Source organism: Marmota monax, unplaced genomic scaffold (genome assembly GCF_021218885.2).
Source record: "Marmota monax isolate L192 unplaced genomic scaffold, Marmota_monax_Labrador192_F-V1.1 WCK01_AAM20220418_F8-fsc00047, whole genome shotgun sequence".
In the NCBI taxonomy this organism is placed as follows: Eukaryota; Metazoa; Chordata; class Mammalia; order Rodentia; family Sciuridae; genus Marmota; species Marmota monax.
In genome coordinates, this window is record NW_026692072.1 from 2,248,468 (window position 1) to 2,265,359 (window position 16,892).

The window sequence follows — 16,892 nt, forward strand, 5'->3', positions numbered from 1 at the left end:
AGAATTCAAGCTCAGGAGAATGAATTCAACCATGAGAGTTAAGTGTAAGTTGGTTAGATGGATGGGTGATTAGATAGATTAGAGAGAGAGAGATGGAAAATTGATAGTAAAGATAAAAATTACACACTTGTTACATATACAAGGATTGCAAGCAATATGTCTGGAAGGACTGCAGAACAGAGTTAATGACAGTGGCCTCCAGGGAGATTGCGGACCTGGGTTTCTCAAATAACAGGGTGACTCACTAATCATTACATACTTTTTAGCACTGTTTGAACATTTTCCCACACAAGCTCAATACTTTTCAAAGTCAGGATTAAAAATAAAAAGAAATTAGCAAAAAATGTATCTAATGACACAACCCTGTTGGGGTTTGATCATGTCTCAATGACCCTAAAAATTCAACAACCAGAACCCCGTGTCCTCAGGCCTTCTGGTTGGGCTTTCTCCTCAGAGGCTTGGTGACAGCAGCCATTGCAGACACTCAATGTGGACATGAGCTCTCTGCTCCATGTGTCACTTCCCTAAGGACAGAGAAGACGCCAGCTTGTGCTAGGCACACATGTTACACAGGGCCTGTTGCTTTGGGGGAATGCCCTAGCTCAATGGCAGACCAGACAGGAAGAGAAGGGGGGTCATAAGGGAGTCCAAAGTTCCAGCTCCAAAGGCCCCACTATCCATCTGGGCACAGACAGGACAGGGCAGGCATCTTGGCACAGAGATCAAAGAGTTGATCACAACTGGTCTCCAGGGAGCTCGAAGTCCTTGGAATGGCCTGAGCTCCCTGTCTGCTTTGCTACAGCCAATGGATCAAGTTTAAGACTTCAAGAGAGTGGAACATAACACAGAACTGGTCAGCATGATTCTGGATTTCTCAGCACTCCACAGTCCTGGAGACACAGACACACACACACACACACACACACACACACACACACACACACTATAGGAAGATTTCAGTCTTGCTTTAAAGCCAAGTTCTACCACTCCTTAGCTATACGATCCTTGGCCACTCACTTGAATCCTTGAGAGTCTCAGTTTCCTTATCTGTACTTGGGAAGAAGACCTAGAGAGGAGTAAAATAGATGCAATAACTTTTATTAAGTGTCTACTTCTTAGTAGCAGTCAGTACTACCCTCTCTTCATTCCTTCTTCCCTTTGGCCATCTCAGAATGAAGGAATGTTTTTTAAAGACTTCACTGAAGAAAAGAGATCACACAAAACTCGGTCAAAATGAACTTTCAGACTTCCTAGAAAACCCCGCCAACCCTCAAGTGACCCTGGGCATCTCTGGACTCTTACGTAACGAGTTACATAAGGGTCATCTTAGTCCCCCCACTTGCCCTCTTGGATTACGGTGTGGAGGCTAAGATCAAAGGGAAATTATGTAAGCATAATCCTAAGAAATTGGCAGACAAAGCAGGGACCCATTCAAGAAGCGAACCAGCAGTATGTTACTGTGGATTTCTCAGAGGCCAGAAGCTTATGTGAAGAAGGAGCTGAGTATGTTTTATTGGGAGGGCACTGCAGAAATGCCTTTGAAATGGTACGTCGGGATGCCAAATTATCTGAATAGAGGCTGGCCTGCTCCTGAGTAGGCCTGAAGCGCTGCATTTTAACCTCTTCCTCACTGCCTCCTCGGCAGGTGTGGGACTGAAGCCAGAGGGCAGAGCAGAGGACAGAGGGCACTGACTTGACCTTGGCAAAGATTGAGCTGGGGTACTGTACCAACAAGCATCAATCATTTGTTAACTGTCAATACCAATAAATGAAAACATTTCTACTACTAGCTGCACATCAGTCCTGGAAGAAAAGTCCTTCTGAAATAGTTTTATCAACAAAAATGTTTGAAACTATGTTAAAAACTCACACATAGAGAACACCACTAGCAACCAACAAAAACCCGCTCAACCATCTCAGAAATCAAGGGAAATTTTTTTTTTTTTTTTTTTTTTGCAGCACTGGGGATAAAACCCAGGGCCTCATGCACTCTAGGTGAGTGCCCTACCCCTGAACTGCATTCCCCCAACCACTGAAAACATCAATTTTTGCACATCAAATTGACAAAGTATTTTTTAAAAATTGATAACACCTATGATGGGTAAAAATATAAAGTTTTTAAATAAGGAGTCCAAACTGGTACTGGGAGTGGGGGGAATCTGGTAGTTTCTATCAAAATGTAAAGTATATGATATGCTTTGATGCTCAAAACCAGTTTTCTTAATATTTATTCTAGAGAAATTATTACTGTTACAAACAATTCTTTAAAGAATTCTGCTTATTATGAGTAATTATACTTTTATTCAACCACCCCTATATCATCAATAGGGGTGGTTAAATAAATCCTGACACATTTTGATGCCATGAAAGACTATGGACTTGTTTAAATGATTGAAGTTACACTGTATGAGCTGTCACAGAAAAATATCCAAGACTCATCTTCAAGTGTATGGTGAAAACCGGTGTGCATGTGAACATTATACTGCAAGGAAAGAGAAGTAAAAAAAATTGTCAGGGTTACCTCTGAGACTGGAAGAAGATTTTGAAGGCAGATGTGTAAAGGGAGCTTTTTATTTATTTTATAGGTGGTTTTTTATTTTGGTATGTTTTACTTTTAAAACAATGCTGTTCACATATTGCAATGCCTAGTTAAAACTACTTAGGAGAAATGGTAAATCAGCCATCTAAAATGGAAGAGAATGGTATTTTGTTTTTTACTACAGGAAAATATTAATATTTTAAAATATGATTCTAAGAAGCTATCATTTACAAAGGATGTTTCCAGCAATGTGATAAGCTCTGAGTGATGAATTTACCTCCAAGCTTACCTGCTACAGATATTGACAAAAGATAACCTTTTGTCCCTAATGATTCTGAGGTTTATGCCTGACAATCAAAGCAAACAATTTGTCCAGAAGAGAAGAGGTTTCTCTGCCTTAGAGGGAATGCTCCCCTCAATGGAGTAGCTACCATTTTTTCTTTCTTCTTTTCTTTCTTTTTCTTTTTTTTAACGAAGTTAAAAAATTGATTGATATTGATTTCTAGAATGGCACTTTTTATTATCTCCTTTAAAGTTAGAGAAAATCCATCTCTTACTCAATAAGAGGCAGTCACACCTCATTCACACTGGAGTTCATACATTGGAAAATTCTGGCCTCGGGCTGATTCTGGTCACTGATGTTCAATCCCTGGGATGTCCTTTCTGGAATGGAATAATCATGACTCCAGAGTGAGGTTACAAATAGGACTTCCACCATTGTCCTGCTCTCATACACACAGCCCCAGACAAGGTGCGAGAGCTATGTGCTGTGTCAATAGTGGTGGTATCCCATCTTCAAATGGGGACAGCCATTACTCTGCACTAGGACCCAGCCTCTGTATTACACACACACACACACACACACACACACACACACACACAGGGTATGTTTGGAGAATTGATGAAATTCACAAATATTGTGAAATCTCTCGGCAACCTCTGCCTTAAACATCTGTTGCAGTGCCCAGATGACCAGGTGACCATTTCATGGGGTATGAAATATCTAGGGGACTAAAAGCATGTAGCCGAGCCCCACTGAGAACTCAGGTCTCTTTTTCCATCAGTTAAAAAAAAAACAATTATTATTATTATTTTTCCATCTGAAGCCCAGATATGAAGAAAGTTATTAATATGTTCATTCACTGGCCCATTAACAGATATTTTCTGAGCATCTGCTCTGGGCTTGGCTCTGTTTACATGCTGCAGGTCCCGCTGCGAACACCACAGAGGCGTCCATATCAAGGGAGGAGATCATAAACAAACAAGTGGTTACAGCCCTTTGGGAATAAGTACTGCAAAGAACCATGAATCCATGTCACAGTGAGTAGGATAGTAACAGGGTATGTTTAATGTAAGGTAGCCAGGAGGGGACGTTTAGTCAGTGACTTAGAGAAAGTGAGAGTGGGCTCATAGGGAAAATATTCAGAGAGGAAACTGAAAGAAATTTGGGCAAATTCTAGAAATAGAAAGGAGGATTTCATCACCATGAGGTACACAGGCAAAATTCTGTGAACACAGGCTAATGGGGATAAGGGACTCTCCCCAAACTCACATTCAGGCAAACTGTTCTTACAACTTCAGATCCCTGCAGACCCTCACCCACAGCTCCTGGTTAAGATCCTCTCTTGTTCTACTCTAACCACTTTTTGCATGTGACATGATCCCATGGCTCAAAAAGACCAAATCCTGCCGGGCACGGGGTCACCACACTTGTAATCCCAGCAGCTCAGGGGGCTGAGGCAGGAGGATCTCAAGTTCAAAGTCAGCCTCAGCAACTCAGGCCCTGAGCAACTCAGCAAGACCCTATCTCTAAATAAAATATAAAAAAGGGCTGGGGATATGGCTCAGTGGTTAAGCACCCCTGCATTCAATCTCTGATACAAAAAAAAAAAAAAAAAAGGTGTAATCCTGGCTGCCATCCCTCATGGGGCAAAAGCAAGACCAAAAGAGAAATCAAACCTCTTTTTGGAATTTCTAAAAGAATGGGAGATCTTTTTTGCTACCTGGGCTTGAGAAATTAACCTGGGGTGATGAAGAGCACAGACCTCGCCCACTCACAGGGACATGGAAGAGGCATCTGGAGTCCTGAGCACCCTGAAGGATCAGAATCTACTGCACTCTGGGTTGGAAGTGACCTCAAGGCGCTTTTGGTCCCCAGAGGTACTAAGAGAACTGGGCCTTTTAGATCAGGCTTGGCAGCTCTGCTTCTCACAGGGAGTGAATAACTGACATGTATTTTTGGTTTGCCTCTAAGTTGAGCTTTGAATGTCCCAAGAGTGAAATAATCATAATAATAGTAGTTATTTTAAGCACCATGCACAGGCTGATTTAAGGAGCATACTGGGTCCAAGCAACCCACCCCCCGACCTTGGCCTGCTTCTCATGCCAGCGTCGCGCACACCACCACGGGGCTCTCAGTGTTAAGACCATCACACCTAATAACTCTTGCTAAGTACCAGCCTTCCCATTACAGCTGCCCCATAAAACACTTCATAAAACGTGTGGACCTTGCTCCTGCTTTTGCAAACCGGGCCACGCCTCCCTCCTTTCTCCCCTTGGCTCTGGGAAGCACTTCCCAGCTCTTAGAACCCTCTGTTCTAAGAGTCCTGAGAAAGCCTGGGCCCCCTGGCCTGCCCCTGTACTCTCTGCAGAGGAAACGCCAGGTGACTTCATCCCTAGTTCTACAGGCACCAATGTGACACCATCGAGGCCGGCTGGAGTCTCTGCTAACTGGCAGGGGGACCAGGATAGCGGCAGGCAGGGGCGAAGGGGGGCTGAAGGTTACCTCACCCTGTGCACCATGAAATTTCCCATACTGTTGCAAGGGACCACTGCCAGCAAGGTCAGCTAGACCCTCCTCACCCACCAGATTCTGTCCTTATCTCTTAAAAGAGAGAGAGAATGAGAGATCGTTGTAGCGTATGTTTTCCAGATTACATAGATAATGTGCATTTTGTTTGCAGAAAGAATAAATTAAAAAAAAATGAAAAGCACGAGTCAATCTCATAGCTGGGAAAGTTGAAGTAATAGCCAGCGTTTGGACCAAGGATTGTTTTCAATGTTCATACTTATTTAAACTCATTTATTCACTTAAACCTCCCAACCATTCAATAGGGTGGACATTATTTTAAGACCCATTTTGTAGCTGAGAATACACAGAGAAAGTAAGTACTTTACAATTATTAAGGTCTCACAATTGTTACGCAAAGGAGCTAGAACTCAGACAGCCCCGTGTTCCTGACGAGTCTTCACCCCCACAATCACTTTCCACTCAACACATCCACTTCCATCCCTGTCCAGCCGCTCGAGCACACAGCAATGACATCTCCATTCTTTGGTTCCTTGGGTTTTTCCTTCTCCTGACAGCTTTCCAGGAGAAGGGGGCTTCCCTGAGCGCCATACACTCATAGGTTGACCGCTCACCTGGCAGAGAAGAACACCAATTTTCACACAACTCGGGCTGTGATGAGCATCTATCATGTGCACAGGGCTGAGGGGACGCAATGATTGACAGCAAGGGGTTTAATCTAGAGGCAGAGATGAGACATATAAACAATGGTAAGAGAGACAGGACCAGACCAGACTCTAGGCCCCTTGAGGGAAGGGTCTCACTGCATTTCCTGGATTCATAGGAGACATGCAGTGAATGTTGAGTGAATGAAAGTGTGAGATCAGCCATGGCCCCTCTTCTCTGTCATAAATAAGTGAGGAATAACTTTCTTGGTGAAGTAACAGCAAAGCTGAGACTCTGGGCTGGCTGTGACTGGACACAGCAGAGAAGAGGGGTGATGTTCAAGCCAAGACACGGGACAGGTCTCCCCACTGCCAGTGACCCAGGATGGAGGGAGACTGTGTGGTCACAGAAGAATCTCTGAAGGCAGGGGCCAGGCTGGAAAGATACTTAGTGTCAGATGGCAGAACTGCCCATGCACCAAAGGAAGGAGTTGAAACTTGGAAAAAGATATAGACTTGGGAGTTAGCTACTTCAAGGCTTTAGTAAAGGCTGAGAAGAGAGATTAGCTCTCCAACTGAGAATACAGACAAGAGGGATGAAGTCTAAATCTTACAGAAACAGCCACTTCTAAGGGAAAGAAGAATCCACAAAGTCAGACAGGAAGGAGCCACGAGACAGAGCAGCCGCATGAAGGCGTCTTACAGAACAATTTTCCAGGGCTTTTGAACACACCAGTAAGTGACTCTCCTGGTCTGCCCTAGCCAGACTTACTGACAAGTACACTGATGGCTATTTTGAGCCCCCTTTCCTCTATCTCCAGGCCTTTAGACCACTTTAAAGACAAAAAGGGATTACAAGCAGATTTCTTTTCATGTACAAAGTCCAATTCACTATTAGTGGCTGCTTGGAGCAATGTGTTGAGAAGGATTCTGAGGCTTAATCCAAATTCAAAGAGAATGAAGCTCGACATGAGACCCTAAGCAACTTAGTGAGACCCTGTCTCAAAAATGAGAGGCAGGGTATGTAGCTCAGTGGTAAAGCACCCCAGGTTCAATCCCCAGCACCCTTCCCCCCTCAAAATAGAGAATGAGATCTGTGATTGACTAGCAATATCTGCCTCGAACACAAAATAGAGACATGGTCACATAGGTGCCCCTCTTTGCCATGCTTGCTTTAGGTCACTTGCATTCCCTTTAGTTCTTAGCTAGAGGCTCATTTAGAGCAGAGATAGTCATGTTTACCTTTGTGCCAGGCCCTGTGCCAGGTAAGCACTGTGCAAACTGCTCAGCCAATGTTTGTTAAGTGAATGAGCAAACTCATTTGTCCCTAAGAAAAACAAAGGCAAAGAAGCTGGTTGCTGCGAGCTTTTGGAATGCACAGGTGGCAGGAAAGACCTCTTGCTTTGAAGTCACTTTTCATGCCGACCTTGCCTAGGGTCAAATCCCTGTGAAGGTCCATGCTCCACCTTGGATGAACTCAGGCAGCTCTTTTTCTGTGGACTGAACCCAAACAGATCCCACCAAGCCTTGGCCCTGCAGGAATTGTTACTAACACAGCTAACGAATCCTGGAACTGATGGGCAGAGCCTCCCTCGGATCAAGCCTGGCAACTGGAGATATCCCCAAAGTGTTTTTTGAGCGTCTGGTTTTTATATAAGAGAGATGAGGTACAAAGGCATATGGAGTGCATTTGGCCTCTCCTGTTGACGGTGAGAGAACTGTCTAGAATTGGGCTGGGTTGAAGGACACACATTTCTGGAGGTCTCCCCTCAAGGATGTATTGATGAGCAAACCCTGTATTTCCTCTTTCTTGTCTCTCAAGCCTCCATAGGCACTTGCATGTAGAAGATGTCCAATGGAAAAGTCAGGAATGTTAAATTTAAGTAATTCCCAGCATAGGTAGAAAGGAAGACAAACAGGTGAGAAATTCTGCTCTAAGAAGCAAGTGAATCTCAAAGAGGGTCAGGAGGAAGCACATGATCAAGTACCAAACGGACCAACAGAGACACATGTCAGTGCTTCTGGAATTAAGAAGACACAGACTGCCAGGTGCAGTGGCACACGCCTGTAATTCCAGTGGCTCAAGAGGCTGAGGCAGGAGGATCATCGTGAGTTCAAAGCCAGCCTCAACAATTTAGAGAGGCCCTGAGCAATTTAGCAAGACCCTGTCTCTAAATAAATAATTTTCTTTTTAAAAAAGGGCTGGGGATGTGGCTCATTGGTTAAGCGTCCCTGGGTGAAATCCCTGGGAAGGAAGGAAGGAAGGAAGGAAGGAAGGAAGGAAGGAAGGAAGGAAGGAAGGAAGGAAGGGGAGGGGAGGGGAGGGGAGGAAGAGGGAGAGAGAGAGAGAGAGAGAGAGGGAGGGAGGGAGGGAGGGAGGGAGGGAGGAAAGAGGCAGAGACTGAAGGAATCAATTGAAACATTCACAAAGAGAAGGATTTGAAGGCCATGGACAGACTTTTGGTAGGGAGGCAGAAAGGGAGAGACAGATCAGGCAGGGGAAACCCGGAGCAAACACTCCAAGGCAGGAAAAGCAAGATGGGACACAGGCAGGACCCAGGGGTGAAGCTGGAGCAGCCGTGGCAAGGCCAGAAGCAGGGACACCAATCTATGAATGGAGAGGCAGGTACTGCAGGAATGTAGGCAGTGAGGTTTGCGTTCCAAATTAAGGTATGCACTCTACAGATTGAAATAAAGATAAAAACTAGGGCCAAATCCAAAGGGAGGATCGGGCAGGACTCAAAGTTGCAAAAAAAAAAAAAAAAAAAAAAAATCAAAGGCCAACAGATTTCGGGGAACAAAAAATAAAAGGAGATTACAGATGGGTGGCAATTCTCTACGAATCCAACAGACCTGGATTCTTGATGTAGTCTACAGACGCCCCCAAGCCTCATCCAGCAAACATTCAGGGCCTGGAAACCAGTAATTCAGATGCCCTCTCTCATGAAACCCGAGGAGCTGTCTTGCTCTTCTCAGCTACCCTTCCTGGGTCATTTACTCCCTTCACTTGGAGATGTGATAACCAGAGAGAAGGGCCTTCCCCTCCAGGTTCTCTTCACTCTGGGCAGCCATCCAGGATCTGAGAAATCCTGGTCTCCCCCCAAGCAATGCTAAGCATCTGCTGAACTCAGGATATAGGAAATCAGGTGCTTGCCCCTCTGGGGACATCTGGCCCAGATCTTCTATTTCCAGCATGTGCCTCCATGGTTCCTTAGTGGCTGAAAGCCTGGGAGAGGATAGAGAAGGTAGCTCACAGTTCTGGGCTCAGGGGGCTTAAGATAAACCAGCTGAAAGGTCATCTTAGTCTGCATTGCACTTACTTTTCCAGCAGGGGGCAGAAGTCTTACATAGTGCGAGATCCATGCATTCAGAGTAGTTGTGAACCTGAGCTCTAGAGAGATCTAGGTACAAATTCTAGCTTCACCTTTCAACGGTTAAAAAAATTGGGGGTGAGTTTCTTAATGTCCCTGAGTCTCAGTTTTTCCCATCTGAGAAAGGAGAGCACTGAAGGGGGAGATCACCCATCCAAAGGGCTCGGTACAGCGCCAGGCACCTCAATGACTATCATCTGAGATGTACCAGGAGGGAGTGGGGGGCCCACTACTGTTTTTTAGGTAACGTGCACTGATGATCAAATCACAAGACATCGTCTCCCTGACCCTGGAGGTCGTGTGAGCCTCTTCCTTTAGTTCTTCTTGTTCCATTTCCTTATTTATAGAGGAAGAAACAAAGAGACTCTCATATTCTCCTTTGTTTTCTCTTGCAGGATGTGGGAAGCTGAAGATGGTATCGACACTTAGTGAAAAAGTGTGGTGCTTTTTATTGCTGTGACCAAAATCCCTCATATCAACAACTTAAAGAAAGACTTATTTTGGCTCATGGTTTCCGAGGTTTCCGACCATGGTCAGCAGCCTCCACGGCTCTGGGCCTGAGGCAAAGCAGACCACCATGGTCAAAGGGCATGGTAGAGGAAAGGTACTCATTTCACGTCAGCCTGGGAACAGAGACAGGAAGGGGCCAGGGACAGAAATAGTCCCCGAGGCCATGTCCCTGGTGACTTGCTTCCTCTAGCCATGCCCCACCTGCCTAATTTTTACCAGTAGCTCATTGAAATTATTAATCCACCAAATGGATGAATCCACTATTAGGTCAGAGCCCTTATGAGCCAATCATGTCACCTCTGAACATGGCAGCACTGCCTCACACATGAGCTCCTGGGGGAGAGTCCAGACCCAAATCCTAGCAGCATGTCATAGACCGTGTCTCCTCTAATCCCCCTGAGAACCCAAGAGGTACAAATGTTTGCCTCACATTAACTGAGAAAAATAATAGAAGCTGAGGTATAAAACGTCCCCAAAGTCACACAGCAGCTGATAAACAGCAAAGATGAGATCCAAACCCAGGTTTCTCCAACCACCTCATGCTCCTTCTTAGCTCCTGACTGGAGCCAGGCCTGAACCCCAGATCCTGGGGATCCTTCCAGAACACTCACTGAGATAAGATTTTATCTGAGCTTTTCAATTTAGGCCTCAAGAAAGCCTGGATGAGGTAATGAATCCTTTGATGAGTCACTCAAGCTTGATGGAGACAGGCAGATGCCTAGGCTGAGACTTGGCTTCTTCTCCAGGCACCGACGCCCCCTGGACTCACGGCCAGCATGTCAGGGAGGGAGTCTGAAGATTCCATTCTTTTGAGCACCCTAAACCTTAAACCCACCACCTCTCCAAGAGAATACACTAGAGCCTGCCAATATTTTCACTTCTTTAGAGAGAATAACTTAAAGATGGAACCCACCTATACACTATCCTTGTCCCATGAAATCAGTTGATCAGGTCTTCAACTAAGTAATAAATAATGATGGTTGACAGGTATTGAGTGCTGGGTTACTATCCTTCAGTAACCCAGAGAAACAGATGATCATTAGTTTCACTTCATAGACAAGAAAACAGAGGTTTGGTGAGGGGGAGGTGGTTAGCTGGTTAATCAAGATCCAATAACCAGGAAGTAGTGGAGGCAGAATCCCAACCTGGAAGGCTTTCCTGGGAGCCTATGCTCTGTCCTCTGAGTGAGACTCTCTCCAGGGAGGTTGGGAGCTCCCATTCCTGCTCACCTCCCGAATGACTGACCACACACCTCTGCTCTCCCAGAAGGCAACTGGATTTCTCCTGCAACTATGGACTCTGCCTGAAGATCACTCGAGAGCAGAGGGCTCTCCTACCAACATGAGTTCACCCAGCCTGTCCACAACTCAGTGGGCACCCTACGGAGGTCTGAAGCTAAAAACAGTCGGATTTCCAAGTAATATTTAATGACCCAAGATACAAAATATCATTGGGAGTATGTTAAGGTCTATTCAAAGACAAGACAGAAAAATCATAATCTAAACATTTTTAAAAACCATATATTGCACTGAGGGAAAAAAAAAAGACATAAAAGATCCCAGAGGCTATTTGTGAATGTTGGGAAGGTATTGCTTTGTTTTTCCTTATTGAGTCTCGCCTTTATGTTCAAACTTTCTACAATAAATATGAATTCAGCTCTATAAACAACAACAACAACAAAAAAAAAACAAAAGTTTCTACAATAAGTTGACTGAGCACACGCACACACAGAGTCTAGGTGACCTGGAGTAACAACAAAGAACAACCTAATCTGGAAGTGACCTCACTGTCACATGTTCCCCTCTCACAGTGCACACGTGGAGCCCTGGCTGTGAATGTCCACCTCCACCTGCACTTGTGGGTTTTCAAGCCAACTTCTGAGAGTAGCAGGAGGCTGTCAGAGTTGGGAATGAGGCCCCTCCACACACCCACGGCCCTTTCCAGCCCAGGCCACAGCCTTCCACAGAGGGAAGGCTTCATTAGCGAAAGCTCTGGGAGCAGCCCACACTATTCCTGGCTGGCAGGCAGGGCCGGTCAACTCTTCTGCCTTGGCCAAGCCTCAAAGGTCATGGAGATCATGGAGAGAAGGCATTTTCATCCTGTCATAGAGCCAAGCCAAGCTTTCTAAAAGCCATTCCAAAGCTGTGTCCCCAGGAGCCAGCCCAGGCACAGCTCCCTTCTCCAGAGGACACACAATTCCCCTCCTAACATTCTCACCCCCTCTGGGATTGCAGCTGTCTCGGGTGCTGCCTGCAAGCAGAGAGGGCTGCACTTATCCTGTAACTCACCTTGTGGGCACGTTTCACTACGTGGTGTAGACTGAGATGGCTGCAACTGAGATCCTGCATGGCTAAACTACCCTGCATGAGAAATAAATGAGAACTTGGGGCCTGGGATGAGTGACATGGGGAGGAGAGAGGAGGGAAATGACCAGGGAGCAAGAGGTCCTGTCAACATGGTGGGGAGGTAGGTGGCTTCCTGATGGCAAAGATGCCCAGTGGAAACTATCCCAGCTGGTGGCATGACCAAGGGATGTCAATAATAATAATAACAACAAACAACAATAACCATTTTGAGACTGACCCTAAATTTATTTATTTATTTGTAGTGCTGGGGATTGAACCCAGGGCCTTGTGCTTGTGAGGCAAGCACTCTACCAACTGAGCTATATCCCCAGCCCCTGTTCTTTAAATTTTAATATCTTATCTCCTTGATTTCAAGGCAGTTTGTTTTTTGTTTGGGGGTTTCTTTTCTTGTTTTTTGTTTTTTGGGTTTTTTTTTTTGCTTTTAACATTGCTGAGATTGTGATGTATATTATGTTCAATATACATCCAATAAAGTGTTTCTTTTTTTAATTCCAAAAAACTATTATTGAAATTCAAGCACAACTTACAATCAAGGGTGATTTAGTATGGGGCAAATTCATTGAAGAATCTCCTGAGAGAAACAGATGAGGCTGCCCTGATTTCCTCCTTCCTGTGTCTCCCAGATAGTAAAGCTGCCACTGTCCCAGCTGTTCATGGAAATGCACAGAAGCAATGTGCCCACCTGCGCATCCTCCAGGGTGACCAAACACTGCCTCTCCCAGGAAGGCTTTCTGGCTTACCTGAACTTAACTTAACTCCCCTGTTACTCTGTGTGATATCATCTCTGCCCCCCAGTAGACTGTACCCACCATGAGGCCAGAATGGGACCATTTTTCCCTCACTGCTACATTACTGTCTAAGAACACAATAGAAACTTCAATAAATTCTTGCTACATGAATAAATGTAAGTCTCTAATAGACAGAAGATAAATGTTTGATTTCCACTCCAATGATCATAAGTTTTTCAATCATCCTTAACAAACATAGCCAAGTGCAATGGTGGGCATGAACTAGACCTTCAGAAAAGGAGAAAGTCTTGTCATCTGCCTACCATCACTGAGCCATGTTGACACTTAACTGCATGTTAAATAATATTTAGGCATTTACTATTATTTGTGCTTTTTGCCCTGTGAGCTCCTGATGACTCTTTCTTGCTCCTTTTTGAATTACAAACCAAAGCCTCATGTAAAAGGATATTAAGTAGATAAAGAACATGACCACAGCATTTAGGGCAAAACTAAAACACCTTTTAAACTTTAGGGAAGGAAGAGTTCAACAGACAGGGGTATTAGCAGAATGCTACTTATTATTAGTGTTCTCTAAAACCCCATGATCCTATCAACCACTGAGAACAACTTCACAACTAGAAACCCTTGGAAATAACTGGAGGCATTTTTAGTTGTTACAACTGGGGGAAGAAATTATACTGGTGGGTATTAACCAGGATGCTGCTAATCATCCCCCACAACAAATGTCAACAGTGCCAACAGAGAGAAATCCTGCCCTAACAGATGTCAGAGGAGGCAGAAAGACCATGAACAGACCCTGGGCAATTCCTCCCACCTCTCCCCTGACTACCTCACACTTGCCACTCAGCCTCACATCTGAGACTGTGTGCCACCTACCTAGGTGTTTGTCCAATCCCACCTGTAAACAAATACCTGCCAGAAGACAGGCCTCACCAGAAACACCACACATCTTCTGAGGACTATTTTAGCCTAAGATATATATTCTTCTCATATTTTAACATTTCTGAAATTGTAGGATGTCTTATAATTAATGTAGTTTCCTTAAAAAAAGTGGGGGGAAGAATGCTGTCCTGAAGTCAATGGAACCTCTTAGAGGTGATTACATGTTATATAGTATGAAACATAATGGTTACCTAGGAATAAACACACAAAGATGATGGAGAATGATACAAAATCTGTTTGATTCCCAAGGATAACACAGGCCTTCAAAGAATTCCTCCCTTTCGCAGGCTCCTTCAGCCAATTGAGTTCTTATTTTTCGGCCTTGTTGATAGAAAGGCTTTAAGCATAGACTTTACCCTCAGGATAAGACTTTACCCTCGGAATGAAGCCATGGGGGCTTACTTTTAAAACCTCAGCATCATGGGCCCTGGTCTCCTTCCTCTGACCCTTCTCCCCACATTTACACTCCCTATCCCTTTTTTTGCTTTAACTGACACCAATTCAGGTGGGCAGCACTTGGGGCAGACTGAGGCTCACCGGGGAAGATGCACCATGGATCCTGCTTGCACACGGGCTTTGGAGGCAAGCCGGTCACAGGTCCAGGCTAACACCCTCTCTCACTGTCTGCTTGGACAAATTAGGCCACTGTGGGCCTGGGTTCTCTGTATGAAAGGTTGTGACGCTTTCCACCAAGTGCTGTTTTTTATCTTTAAATATAAACAAAATAATCATGCAGCATACACAGTGCATGGTCCACTGCCCTTAACCGTTGGCTTGGTCTCCAGAGCAGACTCTGTAAGATACCCGGCCACCATGATTCCAAAGACCCTGTAGCACTGTCCTCAGCCACGCTGCAGGAGTTCCTGAGCAGATGAAATGCCACTGAATACACCTGGATGGGGACCTCCATGATTTTTTTTTCTCCAACTTTATCCTCATGAGCCTATCATCAATGCACATAATATCACTAAAAATTGACTTTTAACAGAAATATTGTGGAAATGTGCTGCTTTGGTCTATCAGATTTCAGGGGATAAGGTTATTCTTAAACCACTGGTGTCCCTGGATTACAGAAAGGCTTAACTGGAGAAAATTCACTCACGTTTCTGTGCTTTTCTGGCCAAGCACTGTGGCCGTGCAGTACCTAAGACTGCTGAGACTCAGGGCACCCCAGGGCTCACCTAGAGCCCTGCCCGAATGCCTTTGGTGGGGATGGGAGGGGTGCATTCAAAGACAGTACTTTGGGTTAGGAACATAATGTGTCTTTTCTCTCTGGAGAAGAAAATCCAAGGACACTTCTCAATCACTTCAGGAACTATAATGTCACTTTATTCTTATGGCTTAGGCTGGTCTTAAAACATGTAGGGTAAGTAACTAGCACTGAGAAGATGCAAGTTTTCTGACAATTTGGAGAGGAGATGAAAACTGAGGAGAAATGAGGATAAAACAGCTTTTGTTCTTTCAAAACTTTCCCCAGGAAAACCACTGTTCACTTTATTACATAAAAATGTAGAAATTATTCTTCAAATATATATATATATATATATATATATATATATATATATATATATATATATATATATATATATAAAGTATTGTTTACTCAGGCAAAATTAACTTTTTATTCATTCAATTGCACATTTTATTGTAATATTATCTTTTTATAAAAAAGGTATGAGTTTTAAAAACTAAATTCAACCTATATTTAAGTTAATTTTATATCCCTACTAAAGCAGAAAATCTAAATTATTTAAAGCCGAAAGAAGTGTTTTTTGTACAAAAAAAAGTGCATTTGGCCATCAGGGTAGCAGTATTAACCAGATTTTGTCTTTGGGGAAATGGATAGGAAGTATTATAAATCTGTTTGCGCACCCAGGCCTGATGACCCCATTTTGGGAATATGGTACGTGGAACAATCTCCAAGAAAAATAAATGCAATAGAGACAAAGATAGTCACTGCAGCCCTATCTCATAAAAATGAGAAAACTCAAAGCAGTCCAGTTCAACCACTGACAAAAAGTTAAATAAATGACAGCAATTGTGCAGGAGATAGATCCATTAAAAGATGTCATTTGTCATCCATATTCTCATGTCATATTCCTGTGTGGCAACTGAGTGTCCACAGAGCTGAGCACAGAGCAGATTCTAGATCTGGTCCACACACAATTTATCTACAGACAGAAAAACAATACCCAGATTAGAGGGAGTTTAGAACAGGATTGCACAGTAAACAGTTAAAGTTCTTTTTCTTAAAAAAAAAAAAAAAAGAGAGAGAGAGAGAGAGAGAGAGAGAGGTCGCCTAAAAATCAGATATGGGACTAAAGCCACATAAGATGATCCTAAATACCTGTTGTATAATATAATGAGAAAGCGATGCATCTATATTTTGACCATGTTTATCTCTGGTTGAAGAAGTTGCAAATGATTTTCCCCCTGATTTACACTTCTGCATATGTTAACAATTCACTGAAATGAACATATAGAATTTTTATAATCATGGTATCAATATCTTTTTTTAAATGAAACTGAAAAAATCAACATTAAGGAATCTGTTTTAAATAGACAAAATAGAAGCTAAACAAGTCATTTATATTGTTATAAAAAATATTAGATTTCTCACAATTTTGCATCACCCAAGGCCAAGCCACTACAGAAAGCCCTCTTTCGGAGTCCAGCTTTTCCATACTCTCTGTGCTTTTTGGTTTCCTGAGTCATTGCTATCAGCAGATTCTTCCTCACTGATGACATTTTTGTGTGTCATCTTATTGGACTTCTGAAAATGGAAGCCAATGTGTAAAAGGATAGAACACTTGAACATTGCTCCAATTCTGGTAAATCCTCAGAGTGTGCCTAGAACCTCGCATACATTCAATAGATTTTGTTGAGGGACTAAATGATCAAGGCCATTTTTTTTTCTAACCATGGAGGAGAAGGAAGAGGAATCTGAAGAGTAACTTAAAGG

The 16,892-nt window shown here is 43.7% G+C and overlaps 1 protein-coding gene across 3 annotated transcripts in view; it reads right to left on the reverse strand.

Annotated features, from left to right (window-relative positions):
• Positions 1 to 16,892, reverse strand: part of Slc1a2 (solute carrier family 1 member 2) — a 145,819-nt gene that overhangs the window by 77,844 nt on the left and 51,083 nt on the right. The gene's annotated exons all lie outside the window — the stretch shown is intronic.